The sequence below is a fragment of the Gobius niger genome, assembly GCF_951799975.1.
Source record: "Gobius niger genome assembly, chromosome: 3".
Taxonomy (NCBI): Eukaryota; Metazoa; Chordata; class Actinopteri; order Gobiiformes; family Gobiidae; genus Gobius; species Gobius niger.
Genome location: NC_136854.1, coordinates 15,853,931 through 15,872,073, shown reverse-complemented (window position 1 = coordinate 15,872,073; position 18,143 = coordinate 15,853,931).

The window sequence follows — 18,143 nt, the reverse complement described above, 5'->3', positions numbered from 1 at the left end:
CTGTCATAATAAACTCTGACTAAGGCTAACTGTCGCTGCATCTGCTGCAGCAAATATCAGCGATCCCTGAGCGGTGGTGCGAGGGCCGGTGAGGGGTGTGTTGGGGATGAGGCAGAAGAGGTGCGGGGCTCGTCTCTGCTTCTGCAGGACAAAGTTTGCTGTTGAAGGTGGTGCATAGCAATGCGATGCAAATAGAATAGCCAAGTCAAGTATTTGTACTCTGCAAAACAATTTAAAAGTATTTCCTCCAACACTCTATATCCTAAAACCCTTTTACCATCTTGTACATCGTCAGCTCCCGAGCATCATTACTTATTTTCACTTCAGTATCCGTATAGACATGACTGAGTCAGAAGGTGTTACTTTGGTTTCAACAAGCTTTCTAATTGGTTGTGGTAGTGTTTGGAGAGTACAATGACAACAAAAACAACAACTTTAATTTGGCCCCCCCAAAAATACTACGCTAAGAGGCGTAACGATATTCAGTTTTTCCAATTATAGCTTTATTTTTCTTTGCTATTAATTAACAGTCTACAGGGTTCATTTTCTCTTTCAGTCATTTCGCTGCAGTGGCTCCTGAGAACTGTAACATGTAACACACACTGTCTCGACCAAATGAACAAACAATCATTATAAATTGCATAGCTCCATTCTGCTGCATGCATGAATGGAGGAAAACACCGATCTGGGTATGTTTTTTTGGATGAAAGAACTCAATGTAACAGTTAAGAGTTCAATACACAACAGTATTTACTCAGTGTCTGACATCTAACTCCTGTCAGATCATTTGTTTGTACCGCTGTAAGAGTGCGCTGACTTGACAACAGAGCGAGCAGTTCAGTGCACACACGCCGACTTCAAAGCGGAGGACTGGACGGGAGCAGTCACTTCATTAGCTCTGTTTACACTCTGATGACACGCTAATTGAACATAAGGCGCGCTCGCTGTCGACAGATTCGCCAACTCGACAGAATGCAAAGGTGCAATGGTAAAAGACTTTCTGACAATTTGTGTGTAGAAGACTGACAAAAATATATCGAAGGTGTATCTAGATAAAATGTATAAGCAGTAAAGTACCCATACAATCTGTACAATAATATATAATACCCAATTGGAGTCAGCAGAGGGTGTGTGGATTGGAGTCCAAATAAAGTTTAAAACAACGGTGTTGGCTTTTGGTGAATAAATCATGTTTTTTCAGTGAAGACTATTTTGGCGCTGGAGTTTTCCAGTGAAGGTCAGCGGGTCTTTATGGAGGAGCACCTCAATCAGATGAATGACTCTTTGGCATGAATGGCCAGATGTGGCACCTGGGCCGCCAATTGAGTGGGCAGATCATTGGTGAAAAGAGGCAGATCATTTTCTTTCTGATTGTTATTCAGTTGTACAAGTATAGATGGATGAATACTTTATTGATCCTGAAGGAAAATGTCACACAAGTAACAAGTTACAAGGCAAACTCAATACAATCAACAAGTGCAAAACACATAAAAGTAGCAATAAATACACTTGACTAAAAGTGCAAGAAATGTTGCTTCTGCAAGACTATTGTTCAAGACAATTCCAGCTCTGATTGGACAGGATCGAACTGATCTTGAAGTGTATTCAGACCTGCGCTGTTTGGTCCACTTTAAACGGACCAGGTTTTGTTTCAAACGCTGGTCTGGCCCTTTTATGTAGCTGTGAACACAACAAAGGAATCCTGGTGCGGATCAGAGAACCAGACCGAGACCCACTTTTTCAGGTGGTCTCGGTCCACTTCCAAATGGACTCTGGTCCAGTTCGCTTCAGGTGTGAATATAAACCACTGTTGAACAACTGCGGGATACATGCGCCTTTTTGGGCTTAACAAGGCCCCATGGGAAAAATGAGCCCATAGCTGATGCTAACGCTAATACTGGATGGATGCTACAAACAATGAGCCGTGGACAGACCTGGAGAAACGAGGAGACACTGAGCCTCCTGGATATTTGGGCAGATGCACTAACCCAACTGCTAGACAAGACACACGAAAATGTGTTGGTGTTCAGCATGTTTAGTGAGAAAATTAAGAAGAGGCGCTTCGAGCAACCGTGTCAAAGTGGAACAAACTTTGCTGATAGTAAATCATAGCACGAGGCGCTATCAGCTCTGCAGACGACCCGTCATCCGCACAAACACCTCTTACACCAGCTACTCCGGTGAAGCTGAGGTTAATGGTATGATCTTTTATGATCATAGTAAGCGTCAAATATTCATTTTTATTTCATTTGTTGTGGTCATTGCTGTCCAATGGGAGCATCGATCGTCACACACATGTATGTGTTTAAAAAATATAGTTCACTTGCAAAAAGTACAGTCTAAATGTGAACTGCTCCAAACGAAAAAAACCAAAAAAAGTCAATTTTTGGTCCGGACCAAACAAGCGGATCAAAGGACTTTTCTGGTGTGAATACACCCTGCTCAACCACCATCTATAACCACTGAGTCCAACCACAGAACCTTTTATCAATCAAACTTTATTTATGAAGTGCTTTTAATACACGAGTGCATCACAAGGTGCTTTACATTTAAAAACATTCAACATCATTCTCGCCCATCCAACCCTCCCAATATTTACAGGTATCACAGAGGTGTCATTTGCACTGACACCTACTCAGCCCCCCTTTTTATTCGTTAGGTTGGTTCAGAGCCTGCCTCAGTTGGAGTTTTCATTTTTTTTTAGAATAAGGTGCAGCATCAGCAGTACAAGCCAGAACAGTGCTCCCTCGCATGATTTACCAGCCGCTCTTAAGCACAGCTGTGGATTAACTGAGGCTGACACAAAGCCTTTTCACCCCATTTCTCCAGAGCTCGGAGGAGGGGATCACTGGCACTGCTTTTGCCGCGCCTGACATCAGCACACAACTTAAACATATCGTCTGTTGGCTCGGCAAGCATCACCAGGGTGTTGGCATCTCTTACACCTCGCATCCAAACATTTATCAATATGGAGGCCTGATTCTGTACAACGACAGGCAGATCACCTATTTTTACACTGGCAGAAGCAAAACAAGCAAAGATGAACACCAAAACTTAGCATTATTATTCTATCTACACCTTATTCATTATTATTAGAGGTATAATAGACAGTTGATTATTGATACATGTTTACAATATATTAATGCATTACATTTACATTACATTTAAAACCACAGTGCATTCATTCTGTTGGCAATTCTGACACGAAGGATGAGGAAAAACTAATAAGCGACATCTCCGAATCCCCAACAGAATGCGTGCACTATGTACAGTATATAGGCTGGATCTTCGGCGTCTCAACCACTTCGGAAAGAATCCATGTCATCAAGGCAGCAAGTGGTGTCCCAATTCACTTGGACCACTCGCACCCTCACAGCTTGACTGCTCTGTTTGGTTCATTTACACAGGGTACATACACCTGTGGGTCCTCCGCTGCCTCGGAGAACCCATAATGCTTGCATACATGTTATTATTTTATTCAAGCCAAAATGTTCAAACAGTAAGACATCCAACCAAAACCAGTTTATTACCAGCTTCCATCCATCCATCCATTTTCTTCCGCTTTATCCGGAGCCGGGTCGTGGGGGCAGCAGTCTCAGCAGAGATGCCCAAACTTCCCTATCCACACATCTCGAAGGGTGCGCCCAGCCACCCTGCGAAGGAAACTCATTTCGGCCGCTTGTATTCGCGATCTTGTCCTTTCGGTCATTACCCAAATCTCATGACCATAGGTAAGAGTGGGAACGTAGATTGATCGGTAAATCGAGAGCTTTGCCCCCGACTCAGCTCCCTCTTCACCACGACAGACCGATACAGCGACCGCATCACTGCTGACGCCGCACCGATCCGTCTGTCGATCTCACGCTCCATCCGTCCCTCACTCACTCGTAAACAAGACCCCGAGATACTTGAACTCCTCCACTTGAGGTGAGGACTCCCCACCGACCTGTAGAGGGGAAACTACCTTTTTCCGGTGGAGAACCATGGCCTCAGATTTGGAGGTGCTGATCCCCATCCCGGCCGCTACACACTCGGCTGCAAACCGCCCCAGAGCATGCTGAAGGTCCTGGTTCGTTGAAGCCAACAGAACAACATCATCCGCAAACAGCAGAGATGAGATCCGGAGGCTTTATAAACAGCTTTTATTCATAAAACTGTAGTTTTTGTAAGCATAATTTTTATATTATATCAAATGATTTGACTTGTGACATGACACAACCGTTTGCTCCGACAGCCGTTCCCATATGAACGATACTTCCGCAATTTTCGCCGGATGTTTTGGTGAATGGTAGGCAACAGCTGATGCATACAGGCCTCTAACTCGGTTTTATAAAATGATAGATCTGTTACTGCACAAGAGAAGCAATGCCCTGATTATGGATATTGTTTTTGCTGATTATAGGATTTTAATAAAATGTTTATCAAATATGAACATGTAAAATGCCTACCACGGCCAACGGATGTGACAACATCACAATCGCTTGTATTGAGCTCAAATGTAAGAGGACACGTTTTGGAGGAGCCCATCACCGAAGACATCAACGAAGTGGACAAATGGAGGAAGGATCCTGGCAACTGAAAAACAGCCATAGTTTACTTACTGTACTGTACAGTAAATGAGGAGTCAGGGGCTATGGTGGACATTCTGACACAGCCCTGCTTCAACCAATGGGCCAGGAGGGCACTTCTTTTTGGTCCTCATGGCAGGGTGCTAATAATACTGTGATACCACCTCCTAGTGGCTTGGAGTGACTCTAGAAGGTTTGCTATATTATGGAATCCAAAGGGGACATTTGTTAATAACTTAAACGCCAAGAACTAGCCCAAAAGACTTTTCAACCTGAAGAGACTCAAAGACAAACTGCGTTAGAGAGGTTTTATTGAACATGAAATGTGATTGGGGCTCAGACCCCGACGGAAGATTGCATTAACGATATGTAATACATGGCATCGATGGATGATGGCCAGAATGATGGTGTCTGTCAGATCTTGTTCTGTGGTTGGTGGCCACTGCCAGAAATGGCTCTGTATTTGCAAAGCGTTGAAGTTTTTTTAACGCTAGTCTCCGCTCCGGCCTCTCGTATCTCGCCGCTCTCCTGTGCATTTCTGGAGGCTTCTTTCCGGTCGCAAGGCAGCATAGGGAATGAATGGAAGCTCGCCGCTCTCTTCTCTTCCGCCACTCTAGGTCTGAGCGTGGTGTTAAGAAGGGGACCCTGGCCGATGAATGGCTGAAGCAGGGAAAAGCAGCTGCGATGATTGGCTGACGTGAAGGTGTGGCCAGACCTGGAGCCGTGATTGGATGATTAGTGAAGGTTGCCGTTGATGAAGCGATGAATGAAAGCTGCAGGTACAGGTCTCCCAGGTTGAATTTGCGCTGAAGCTTCACTTATTGTTTTGAGAAAAATGCTGTTTTCTCCCATGACAACTCTGAGAAAAATGTCATATTTATAACATGCCCATTTTTTGCATTTTTAGATTTAGCTTTGATTGACAGGCCCTGGAAAACTGATTAGGCTTGTTGCTGCTCCGCTCCACATTTATTAAAGGGGCTGGATGCAAGTCTCAATCTCAGGTCTTACGCATAACTTCAGCGTCTATATTAAGCTCGTGCATGACGGCAATTCGGACCCAAAGTAACAACTTTTTGAGTGACAGTGAGAGGCAGTTGTGGAGAATAGGTCTGGGCTCATTCTACACATTAGGACATTGTTGGAACATGTAGGGGGAGGAAAATACATAATTTTATCATTGTTTAACTCCATATAGTCCCTTTACTGTAAAGGAGAGGAGAAAGGAATGACATTCTACTAATATCATGTCTATGGTTTCAACCTCTTCAAGGCAAGTGACAGTATGTCCATGGAAACAAAGTCAGTTATAAAAAAGGAGCCCAATCACAGTAAAGTGGCATGTTTTTTTTTTAACAAGAATTTCAGCGCTAAAAATACCCATTATGGCTCTAAACAGAAAACATGTCAAACGTCACCAAAACAATTGTGTGTGGAAACATGATTTGCACACAGTCATTAAAAACAAAGCTTTAATCCTCTAAAACTCCTCAAAACATTGTGAGTCACGGCCTTGTAGGGATACTGACAGCTTCTATATCCTTAAGTCTTTTGGAGTTCTTCCCAAAACCTCTTCACAGCAGCCAGTGAATTATCTACAACAAAAGCTGCGGTTCTTTTGGCGCCTTTTTGTGTGTTTTAACTGTCAATTAAGCCGTGGCCCTATGTTAAATCTCCCGGCAGGCTTTGACTCGGGAAGAAAGACGCGGAACAATGGATGTAAGTCAAGCGAGGTTTCCTTTGGTTCTCAACCTGCCGCTGACCTTCAGAAGCACTAAAGTTGGTTGAAACGCACTTCGCTGAACGGAGCACACGAGGAAGCGGCTCAGAATGTGAAGTAGACGTGGTGAGAAAAGAGGAGGAGACCGTACAGTGAGATCAGGCGGAGATGAGGCAGAGAAATCGCTAATTGTGTCCCTCCGGGAAACGCTCAAGTCTCAAAATAAGACTGCGCCTTGTGGTTATGTTTGAAGATGACATCTCTGTGAGGTGAAATATTTAGAAGCTTTGTCAGAAAAAAGAAAGACATTTGGGTTTGTGGAACAATCCATTATTCTTATGCCAACAACAGCACTGATGACTACCTTACCGCTTTAGAAAACCTATGCATTACTTGCTCCCTAGTATTTTGCTCAGCGTCTACAATAATAGTATTTTGTGAATTGTGTTGCATAATAAATTATATCCAGAAGTGTTTTTTCCAAAGCCAACGATTGTATCGGGTTTTAGCAAACTGCAACGTACGAGATGCTTAAAAGACTCTTACCATTTACCAAGCGTTTGCTCATGTGCAAAAGTGGATCAGAGCAATTTAAGAAGTTTTCTTCGTGTTTTTTTTTTATAGTTTATTTTATAGTATAACTAAATGCTTGATGTCATTAATGTGTATTATCACTGTTGTTTTATATGATCAAGATTTTTAGTTTATTCACCTTATTCCGCCCCGCCCACTTTTGACTCTTTTTGCTTTGTCTCTGCACTTCCGTTGTATTGACACTTCCGGTCGAGTGTGAAGCCCGTTCATTAAGCGGAGGACGAGGGGAAAAAGTTCACCGCTCAAATCTGATATAAAAATGACCAATGTTCACTTGCACCAACATGTCAACACTGCACCGTTTCTCTGCGCGGCCTGAAATCGGCTTTCTTTTCGTGTAGTAACTGATTTTATCTGGACTTCTCCAGCCCCATGTTAACAGATAGGAGAAAAGGGGCGGGCACAATTCATGGCGGCACCAACGCGAGCCTCTGGAATAAGGTGAATATTAGCCCTGCACTCCCCGCACATACACCCACACGCAAGGCTCCTCAATGGTCACATTCACTCGCACGCGGCTTCTCCAAACTGGAGAAACTCTCAAAGACCGGTGGATTACATGGATATTCTTTGGTCTCTTTATGACTCTTTACAGTTGGACATTTTGTTGGCGACAGAAGACGAAAAATGTGGAAGCTGCTGTGGAGTTTGTGGTGTTTCAAAGAGGCTAAACAGACGTAAGGATGCGAGAGACTTGAGTGGCTCTTCACTACCCACGTGTCTCTCCATCAGACTGTAGAGGAACTGAGTAGCTCCTTCAGTGGAGACTGAGACACCCTCCGTGCACCTGTCAAACTGTACAATTCCACCGTATAGTTATTATGTGCAGTGACCTATATACACAAACCTGCCATGATTGTCAGTTTGTCACTGCAACCCCCACTATAACTGTAAACATAGTGGGCCCGATCTTGCGCATCAAAACGGAGACGATAGCGTGACATTTTGCGCTCAGTCGGGGCGCACTTTGTGATCTTGCCACTCCAGACTTGGCGCATTTAAGTGGGTTGAGACATACACATTTTCCTCCAACCAGATCGACTCCGCGTCCAGGAGAGTGGTTGTGGGGGAGTGGGGGGTGAACATGTGCTTTTGTTTTGCTTCGCGTTCATGCCAAGCGCAGCCGATCCGCGCCACAGCGGACGCTGTAGCTCTTTTTCTCTCGAGACGTGAACATCGTTTAGCTCACGATGGGGTAAATAAAGTTTTTAGTTTGACCTGTGAGAGCCTAAGGCTTAAGAAAGAACGCAAGCCAGCGCAATGTAAACGAGGAAGTGAATGTCAGCCGTGTTTCCATCAGTGCAGTCACCTCCTCTTGTGACGCCCCCTCACAGGTGGCGGAGGCGAATGGCACATACAGCTCCGCCACTCGGAAAATAATTCGCCAAGAGCCTGCGCCGCCCCGTGCGCCGCCACAAGATCTGGCCCGTAGAGTCTGTTTCTTTGCCCTGCCAGTTTTGATATTTGATATCTCTGTGCAAATGCTTGTTTGAGCATTTACCTTATTTTTCTTGGATGCACACGATCTAACTCTCTGCACCTTACTGCGTGTTCAAGAGCTGCTGTAACAAGTGAATCCCTCCACTGTGAGATCAATAAAGTAATATCTTATCTCACTTAAATATTCTCCTCTGCCTAATCCCAAACAGTCGTCAGTGCGCCCTCAGACGACCCGACTCCAGTCTTTATTAGATGAATGATGGAGTAAACAACCGCGATTTAGCAGCTCTTTTTTAGCCGTCAGACAGTACAAAGCCACCACTTAGACGCTTTACAAGGCAACGTTCAAACCGGCAAAACATTCCCTTCATGCATTATACAAACGGATGCTCTGAATAAACCAGTGAGAAAACAGAACAATGGTGAAGCTCCCGTCTACAAACTGCTGCACCCTGCTGTCAAGTTGTTGTTTATTTTGGTGAAGTTGACAGGAGGAAAAACACAATTATTATTATACCACATCCACCTCGACCTTTTGCAGAGTAAGTACTCTACTCTGTAAATAATACAGAGTAAGTATTATTTATTATCGTAAGTGGACATATCATACAATTGTGACTTCTCCTTAACTCCTCAACTTAGACCTTAACTTTTAACTTTTTTTTGTGTCATTACCCGATTAAATGGACTTGAAAATATCTTTCTCCTTTGAAAAGAGTTCTCACATTGTGCAGGGAAGGCACAGCTGAGGGGATCATGAACATTGCCAGCTTAAGTCGTCGGAGATGATCGACAAACTGTCACCGCAAATACGTCCAAACAAGAGGGATTTTCTTCACCAATTACAGGAAAGATGTGCACCAAGAGTCAACGAAAAAGGAACCATCTCCCGCGTCGCCCGTGAGCGTCTGCAACCCCAAGCACAAGCAGAGAACCGGAGTTGTACAATAACAACGTGAAGCTTCAATGATGCAAAAAACATTCAAGAAGAGATCATGCTTATCTCGATGTCTTTCGTTGCGTTAATTTTTTCCCCCCACAGACCGAAAATGACCGCGCTAAATACTTTTAATTGGCATATTCTAGACATAGAGGCTCAATGTAACACACAAACCTAATTACTTTTATTGTTCAGCACTGGTACCATACGCACAAGAGGTTTCAGGCATTTTACACAATTGACAGTACTTCTTACTAAAGCCATTTCTATGTTTTTGTGGAGTACACCATGTTTGTAGCAGGGGCTCTATGGATTATGTGCTGGAGGTGCAGGGGTGTGGTGTGAATGAGAATCAGTAAGATAACATTCGTGTGGTGGGAGCGTGCGGAGCATGTGTAAGTGCGGAAAAAGGGGATCGTGATGGTGGCGGCAGCCCCAAGCTCTACGCGGTTTCCGGACACACCTTTGTTTAGGCTTGGAACCATGATACCAGCATGGTGTAAGCTTTTAGCCCGTGACTAGCTTTGTTTTGTTTTCTTCTAAGAGTAACCTCCGCTTCTCGCTCACTCCAAACTTTCTTTCTGCTGCTCGATTAGCCTGCAGTGCCCTCTAGTGGCATGTGAAATTATATATTGGAATTTAAGAAAATAAAAAAGCAAAAGGAGGGGGGCAGTAGGCGGGGGAGGAAGTGAAACAACTGGAGACTTTGTTTCAGCTGTGTTAGATCTATGTTGCATTTTCTAACCAACCAAGTGTAAGATGTATGTCTTTTTTTTCTTTCTTTGACTTCACAAACATATTTCATTGGCTGTTTTTGATTAGCCACCAACGTCAGTCTGGTCGATTTGTAACTTGACAGAGCGATGAGAACAACTTCCCCGGCAGAAAGCTCCACTAACGTATATATCCCGTGCTGACTTTGTAGAAATAGTTAACTTTATACATGTCAGAGCCTCGATTGCACATCACTCTCTTCGTCAGTCGATATACCTCTTTGTGTCTTTCAACGACGTGATGATTAGGAGCAGGCTACAAACCGGAGTGCTCAGAGGATTGACAATTTCTGCCTGGCGCCCGACCACCGCATAACGATCTGAGAGGCGTGGGGAGTGAGAGTGGCGAACGCTACCCCGCGACATCAATCTCGAACAATGTGATTTGCTGACTGAATGAAAGCACTCCATCTGTCTTCGGCTGTTTGTCCACAGAAAATTGCTCGGGTTTAGCACGGCGGTTCCACAAACAAAGAGAAAAAAGATTATGAAGAGAGAGATGGCCCTACTCCTGTGAAAAAAAAAAGCATAAAAAAGAAACAGTCACACACGCTTTTCTCTGATCTAGAGCCACAACAGTCAGCAAGTGCGATGTCAATTGTATCGTACGAGGGCCGATGTATATCTGAAATGATCCCGAGAAATGCAGTCGATTAAAGTACCACAAAGAGCTTGCATTTCACACGTTCAGGCACAAACTCTGTCCTGTCGCATAATTTAATTTGTAATATATTTAAATAGTAATGAAATCTCATGCGGGCAGGATTTTCTGTAAAAGTTCTGTTTGAGAGGGCACTACTGAGCCATCTTTTAATATTTTTTTCCCCCAATTCTCAGCTCAGTAGGGCTGAGTTCTGTGATCATTTGCTTGTTTGTGCAACGTGAATTCTTGCTTCTGATTTTAGCCCCTAGCTCAGGCCTGATAATGGCTTGCACTTGTATTGCGCTTTACAAAGTCTCACACAGTTCACCGCGGTTATTGGCTCCTCTAGGTAACAATCTACGTCATCGGCAACTCTGACCACCCCATTCACACGGGAAGAGCTGACCTTGAGTGGATGAACTCTCTCACCAACTGAGCCACTGTTTCCCCCGTTACATTTACCCTTTGTTCACAAGAACGAATACAATTACGTTGAACAACTTTGAACGATCCAATTCAAGGACAATTGAGTAAAATGTAATGTGTGAAACTCATTAACGGCCAAAGATTAAAGGCTCAGTGTGTTATCAAATCTTACCACCAGAGGGCGCTGGGAGTGCGTCAGAAAATACAAAACAGGAGAAGAAAAGTAAACAACATGGCGCCACCTTACACCACATTAACTGAAGAAGAGACAAGAAAATCGGGTAAAGCAGTGATGGTTTTGTTCGCAAATTGTTTAAATCCCTTTTTAGACGTTTAGCCATTTGGTCTGCCGCTGTTACTATGACTCTGGATAAACAAAGCGTCTGGAGCGCATGGACAGAATGACGCAGGAGACGGACAGAAGCCTCCATGCGTGTCTGAATGCGTTTCGAACGGAGAGCACAAATGAGTCTTAAAGGAACAGGCCACCGTTTTTCCATACTGAGATATGTTCTTACCTGGGCATAGACGAGATAGATGCGTACCTGTCTGGTCTTTATGTGTGCCCGTGGAAGAGCTTGGTCACTTCTAACTTCTCCCCCGTTTGGAGCTATAGGAATATACTGGGAGAAGCCAAACGCTAACAACATCTTTGGTCTTTTTGCGTGACAGAGGGAACACAGTTCTACCATACTGTGATGTGTTCTTACCTGAGCTTAGACAAGTTGATACGTACCTTTCTGGTCTTTGTATGTGCCCGTGGAAGAGCGTGGTAGCTTCCAACTTCACCCCCGTTTGGAGCTATAGGAATATGCTGGGATACGCTGTGTGTGACTGAGCGCACGCACAAAGACCAGACAGGTACGTATCAACTTGTCTAAGCTCAGGTAAGAACATATCTCAGTATGGAAACAGTGGCCTGTTCCTTTAAGCCTTGAAACAAACTTTTTCAAAAATGCTGTCGAAAGTTCAGGCACTGTCCCGAACTCGTAGCCACACTCTCTGCCTTTTCAAATAAGTCAGGCAACGGTGCAAATCTTATATACTGTATATACACACAGTTGACTGTGTTCCTTGCACAATGGAAGTGAATTGGTAACATAATGTTCCTGTCAGCAAGCACATTTCTTCATATTTCCTGAAATACCTTCCACCCATCCTCGCTACCAATCCTCAGATGTGATAGAGCATTATTCCTCCATTAGCATTTGCGGAAATAGGCGCTGTGCACTGCAGAGGATCTAATTCATTTATGTAAAATTGTCTTCTCCTCCCCACTCTGCGCATCTTTCCCCGTGGTTTGACAAGAGAACAGATTGTACCTTTGCTTTCATTTGAAGTGCAATGCCGTTTATGACCCAGGCGTTACAAATCACAAATACATTCACGGCCGGGCGAACACTAAGCGCAAAAAAACGAATTACCTCTTGCATCCCGATGTCTATCTGCGAATATTGAGCCGTCGGGCTGATATACCGACACGCTCCATCACCGTGCCTTAAAGAAAAAATGTACAAAGAGAATTCAATTTGAAGCCCCATCTGATTCTACAAAGGGATGTCAAACGCCAAACTCTGAGCCCAACAGAAGAGAGAGACACAGTCAAAGAGGAAAACTGTCTTTGCGCGAACCTCCAACGTGCGTTTCAAATTCCTTGTCTCAACAGTGGAAGAGAAATCAACAGTCCCACTGCAAGCAGCAAGCGGTGACTCAATCTCATCCTAATGAGAGAAATTCAACATGTGCTTACAGTGTTATGCGGACTGAGACGCCTGAAAATAATGTGAGAAGGGCTGAAGGACCTGTTAGCACGCTGTCAAAGTGAGAACACCGTTTTTGAAGGTGGCAATCAGCGGGGGATCTCAGAAAACCAGCTGCTCTCAGAGCGCAATTGTAAGCTGCAGACAGGATTGTTCGCCTGGCTTCCTTGCGACTTTTTTCTCCCATGCAATTAAAACCCGGAAAATAAAATCCCGCTGATCACTGTTTGTCTCAAAGCCCATCTGAAATACCATGAATCCACTCAAATCGCAGAGGTAATTGTACACTCTTCAAGCTGCGCCAGGCTCTTTTACTGTGGAAGATTGTTGTTTTGACAAGAAAGCTAGTCAAAAGCTTCCTGATGTCTCTGTTTCAGTCCATGGATCACTGCTTGGTGTGGAGACAAGGAGCTCAATACAGACGCAGTGGCTCACTGTCTGTGCTGAATATACTGTGCGTTTAATTCAAAAGCAATACTCAACCAACGCAGATATTGTATAGTTTTCAAAGTGCAACTGAAGACCAGACCAACTTATTTTCTGCTGATAAACCGTATATCTGATGGCTTTTTAAAAGATTCATACTGTCTTCTTTGGTTAAGACTATTATTGTTTTGTTCTTTTAATAAGACAGAAGGTTTGTTTACCCGCTTTACTAGTTTCGATCACTTCCCGTGATCTTCCTCAGAAGTGTCACCTGGTGGTGGAGGTAACGTGTCGTAGGCAGCTTACGTGGATTTTCCAGTCAGTAAGGAGATCTTACGCCCCCTACTGACCGGAAATGTGATGTGGGAAAAAAGAACACCAGAAGGAATGTGAAAAGGACGGCCAATAGACAAAGAAGAGCAATAAAAGAACAAGGACCGCAAGAAAGTCTCAAATGAGCCATATCAGACCACTGTAAGAGGGAGAACTATATCATGAATTGGGACAACGCCAGGGTCATCCGTGGTCATCCGCCAACATCTATGAACCGGAACGACAAAGCATACACCATGTCCCACACCTGGGATGCCGTCCTGGAGAAGGCGCCAGTAGAGTGAAGGGGGACTGGAAAATCCATGTAAGCTGCCTACGACACGTCACCTCCACCACCAGACACTTCTGAGGAAGATCACAGGAAGTGATCGAGACTAGTAAAGCAGGTAAACAAACCTTCTGTCTTACTAAAAGAACAAAACAATAATGTATATCTGATGATTTTAGAGCATCATCTGTTGTTCCCACTTATTTCTTGGTCATTTTAGTGTAAACTGCTGAATTTTGCATTGATAACGTCCAAAAACTGCCCACTCATGGCTAAAACGTCAATGGAATTAGGACTTTCTTTTGGTGGAGGTTTGTGTAAAAGTAGAGGTTCACATCATGACCGCACAGAAATCATTCCCACAATCGTGCCCAGTGAAGGGGGAAGTGGAAGTGTAGGTTTTCTGTGTCACACCCACAAAGCATCAGGTACGCGTGTCATTAGCACTTATCGTACCGTGCAGATGTCGGCTACTCGGCTGCACGACGCGAGAATTCTTCATGTTGATCTGACACTGTTCTCTGCAGTTTCTCGTGGCACCGACCGCGCCCCTCTCGATTTCCCCCACTTCCCGCACATATGGTCGACTGCCAGAGCTGAGACACGAACCCACGAAGCAGAAAAACAACAACAAGACGATCACCTGCGAGACTACAGTGTTTTTTGAAATCTTTTCCTGTTCAAACCTTTCATTGTGCCAAAACATGACAGTTTAAGTGAGTATAATGAAATGTTGATAGAACACGCATTACTAAGAGCAAAATCAACAGGTGAAGCATTGGGCCAGGCTATAATTTGCTAGGTTTGTGCATTTATTATCAGACGTCCTAAAACTCCTTCAACCCCATTGCGGTGCAGCATTTGAGAGATCTCTTCTATATTCTGGGTTTGTTTGCCTGTTGAGTGCGTCGTTGCATGAAAGTCCACTTCCGATGGATCCGGTGTGTCTGGTGATAGCGACAGCAGCCATGCAGAAACACATGGAATCGGAGCCTAGAGAATCATACATGTGGCCTGTATCTGCTGATAGTGTAGCTCTGTGGTTCTGTTACACTCCACGGACTGCATCTGTAACCGCAACACCCAGATAGGCTACTGGTGAGTGTGGGTTCCTGTTATGCCATATTTTTTTTCTCATTTGAATCACTTCCCATTCCCACATCCTGTGCTGGTTTGTTGTTTAAGTAGATCATGTTTTTGTCCCGAGCAGAAAGAAAAAGGGCTAAAGCGGCTATTATCAATCAGTCTTCTGTTGTCTCTTGCTTCAAAGAAACCAGTGCGACTAATGATGCTGGACCAAGCGCCGTGGACCACTCAGTTCTCCTCTCCTGGCTGAGAATGTGGCCCTGCAGTGGTTCAGGTCCTACCTGACTGACCGGAGCAATCTTGTGATGGTTGATGACTATTCCTCCTCCTCTGCTCCCTTGTCACCTGGGGCGACACAGGGATCCATCCTTGGCCCCCTTTACGTCAGGTCCATTATTGCCAATAATGGCAATAATGGAATAATAGCAGTGGGTGAGTCTGGTCACTGCAGAGTCAATTCCATTTCCCACAGCGGTTCATGCCCAAGCAAACAGGAAGCGGAGTAAACCAATCAGAGAAGGGCTTCCAAATACTCCCTCTGTACTCGCTCCATAGTTGCCTTTCAGACACAAAACAATGGCTGGTATGGAGTTTTCTCCACCTGAACAAAACAAAATCTGAATGTATTATTTTTGGCTCTGTGGATGTCCCTCAGATTCAGTCCAGGGTCATGGGCCCAGTCAGGAGTCGTCTTTGACCAAGAACTGAAGTTCAAACAACAAATAAATGCTGTTGTCAAAGCCAGCTTTTTCCACAGCCCCTTTTGACTAAGGTAAAGCTTTTTCTCGCGCAAAGACCTCGAGAAGGCGTTCATCACTTCTCGGTTGGACTATTGCAATGCTCTCTATTCTAGCCTGCCACAATCATCACTCCAACGATTACAGTTAGTGCAGAGTGCAGCGAGCGGTCTTCTCACCGCTTCATCCACACCAGGGGTGTCCAAACTATTAATTCTAAAATATATATATATATATTTGTATATTATTATTGATTGACTGCGGAATTCTTCCGCAGTCAATTATTGGTTTTCATGTTCTTTATTATTATTCCTCTTCCATCTTTTTCCCGATTTTCTAGAGCTTTCAGCACCTTCATGCTTTGTGCAATTTATGCAAGTTATGCATCAAAACGTTCCGCATGTTGAGGAGAAGGGTGCTATTACTTTTGGGACTTCTGCAATTTACGTTTTTTCCGCAATCGGCCAAAATGTCGGAGATTTTTCCCATTGACTTATAATGGGGCTGCCGCAAATCCATGCTTTTCTGCACTTTTTTCTGCATTTTCTGCTATTTCTGCACTTTGTGCATGTTCAGCTTCTGCAACGTGTGGGTTTTGAGAAAAAATTGTCCTTCTGCAGATTTCCAGTTTTTTTTATACGAGAGTTTGAAATTTTTGCATTGGTGTGTATGGGGGAATCCAGCCAATGGGGCGACTCCAGGCCTTTCAGCCATTTGTGCAGCTTCTGCCAATCAAGCACTGAGGCCATTTCAACAGTTTGACCAGTTTATGGAATAAAAACGTTTATGCAATATTAACAATTTATGCAAATTAACCACTTTATGGGATTTAACCAGTTAATGCATTTTAAAGTGTTTATGCAACTTAAGAGTTTATGCCATTTAGGACTTTTGAATTTTAAAGAGTTTATGCAATTTACATAATTTATGCAAATTAACCCATTCATGCATTTTACCACTTTATGCAGTTTATACAGTTTATGCAACATGACAATTTATGCATTTGACCAGTTTATGCAAACTAGATTATGCAAATTAACCACTTTATGGAATTTAAACAGTTTATGCATTTTAAAGCCCTATTATGCAACTTAATAGGGATTTTCGCATATAACCAATTTATGCAATTTGACCAGTTTATGCAATTTCTGCATTCGCTTCCCGCAATTCCGCAGTCAATCGCAATGGCGCAGCCATTGCATTTCTAGTTATTATTATTATTGTTATTTTCTATATAATGGAATATGTCCCTGCTGTCTTGAACAAGGCAGTGGCGACGCCAAATCAGAGCAATCAAAGAACAAAAGATTGCAGAGAAATAGAAACGTAAGATTGAACATGTTTCAGCCTCAGTGAGAAAATGATTATTTCTTCACAGAGGTGAATGGGAGATGTGTTTGTTTAATCTGCAAAGATACTGTTGCAGTAATGAAAGACTATAATGTCCGAGGGCATTATGAGACTAAACATCCCACCTACCCCTCATACACTGGTGTTGAGCGAGAGGAGAAAGTTAAGAAAATGACAGAGTGTAATGCCGTTCCGTTATAGGTGAGTTAAAATTATATTACACAATGGTCATGTGTTCATAATCACAATTTCTAATACATTCATTTAGGTGATGTTAATATTTTCTTGAAGGGATTCATATTAACCATGTCAACCAGCCCCAGTCTCCCCTCATGATGTAATATTCCGCTCGGTTCTGATGTCTGACTGCTGAAAAAGCTCCTTGCCTTTTGCTGTAAATGCAAAACACAAAGCCCCACTCAAACTAAAAGTCACCCCTTGCTTTCAGCCTAATTTTATTGAATATTCCAACATCTTCAAATTAAATTAACACATGCATTATCTTAATTAAACGTAGCATAATTATCTTTTGTGAGTGGGACTTTGAAGATGTAATGAAAAGGCCAGGGCGGCGTGCGCTTGGCCTCAGAGACATGCCGGAGCGTGATAACGGGGAGAGCTCCGAGTCCAGCAACTCTTTGTCTGCCGCTCCATACGCTTCACCCCGGTCCGTCCGAACTTAAATCATCATTACACACTTGTGCTTTTTGATAACCCCCCATCCCCCCTCCCCGCCGCCTCTGGCCGTGCACTCTGACATCGCGGCTGTCGTGGCTTAATCACGGCAGACTTCAAACTCTTCACGGCGCGCAGAAGGTTAATTTTGCCATTAGAGAGGCATTATTCACCGGCAGCACCTGGAGTTCATGCCTTGTTGCACGGCGGCGCTCCGGAAGGATAATTAAGCCCTGCGACGGTGAGGATGGAGAGTCGCCAGGTCGGATTCATCACCATAAAATACCGGAGCAATTTTACGGACGTGCACTAAATACGGAGGTCGGCGATTTGAACTGTTTTGTAATGAGAGACTGGAATAGCAAAGACAGGGCAATGATTCTGACTTAAGTGATGTCAGTATC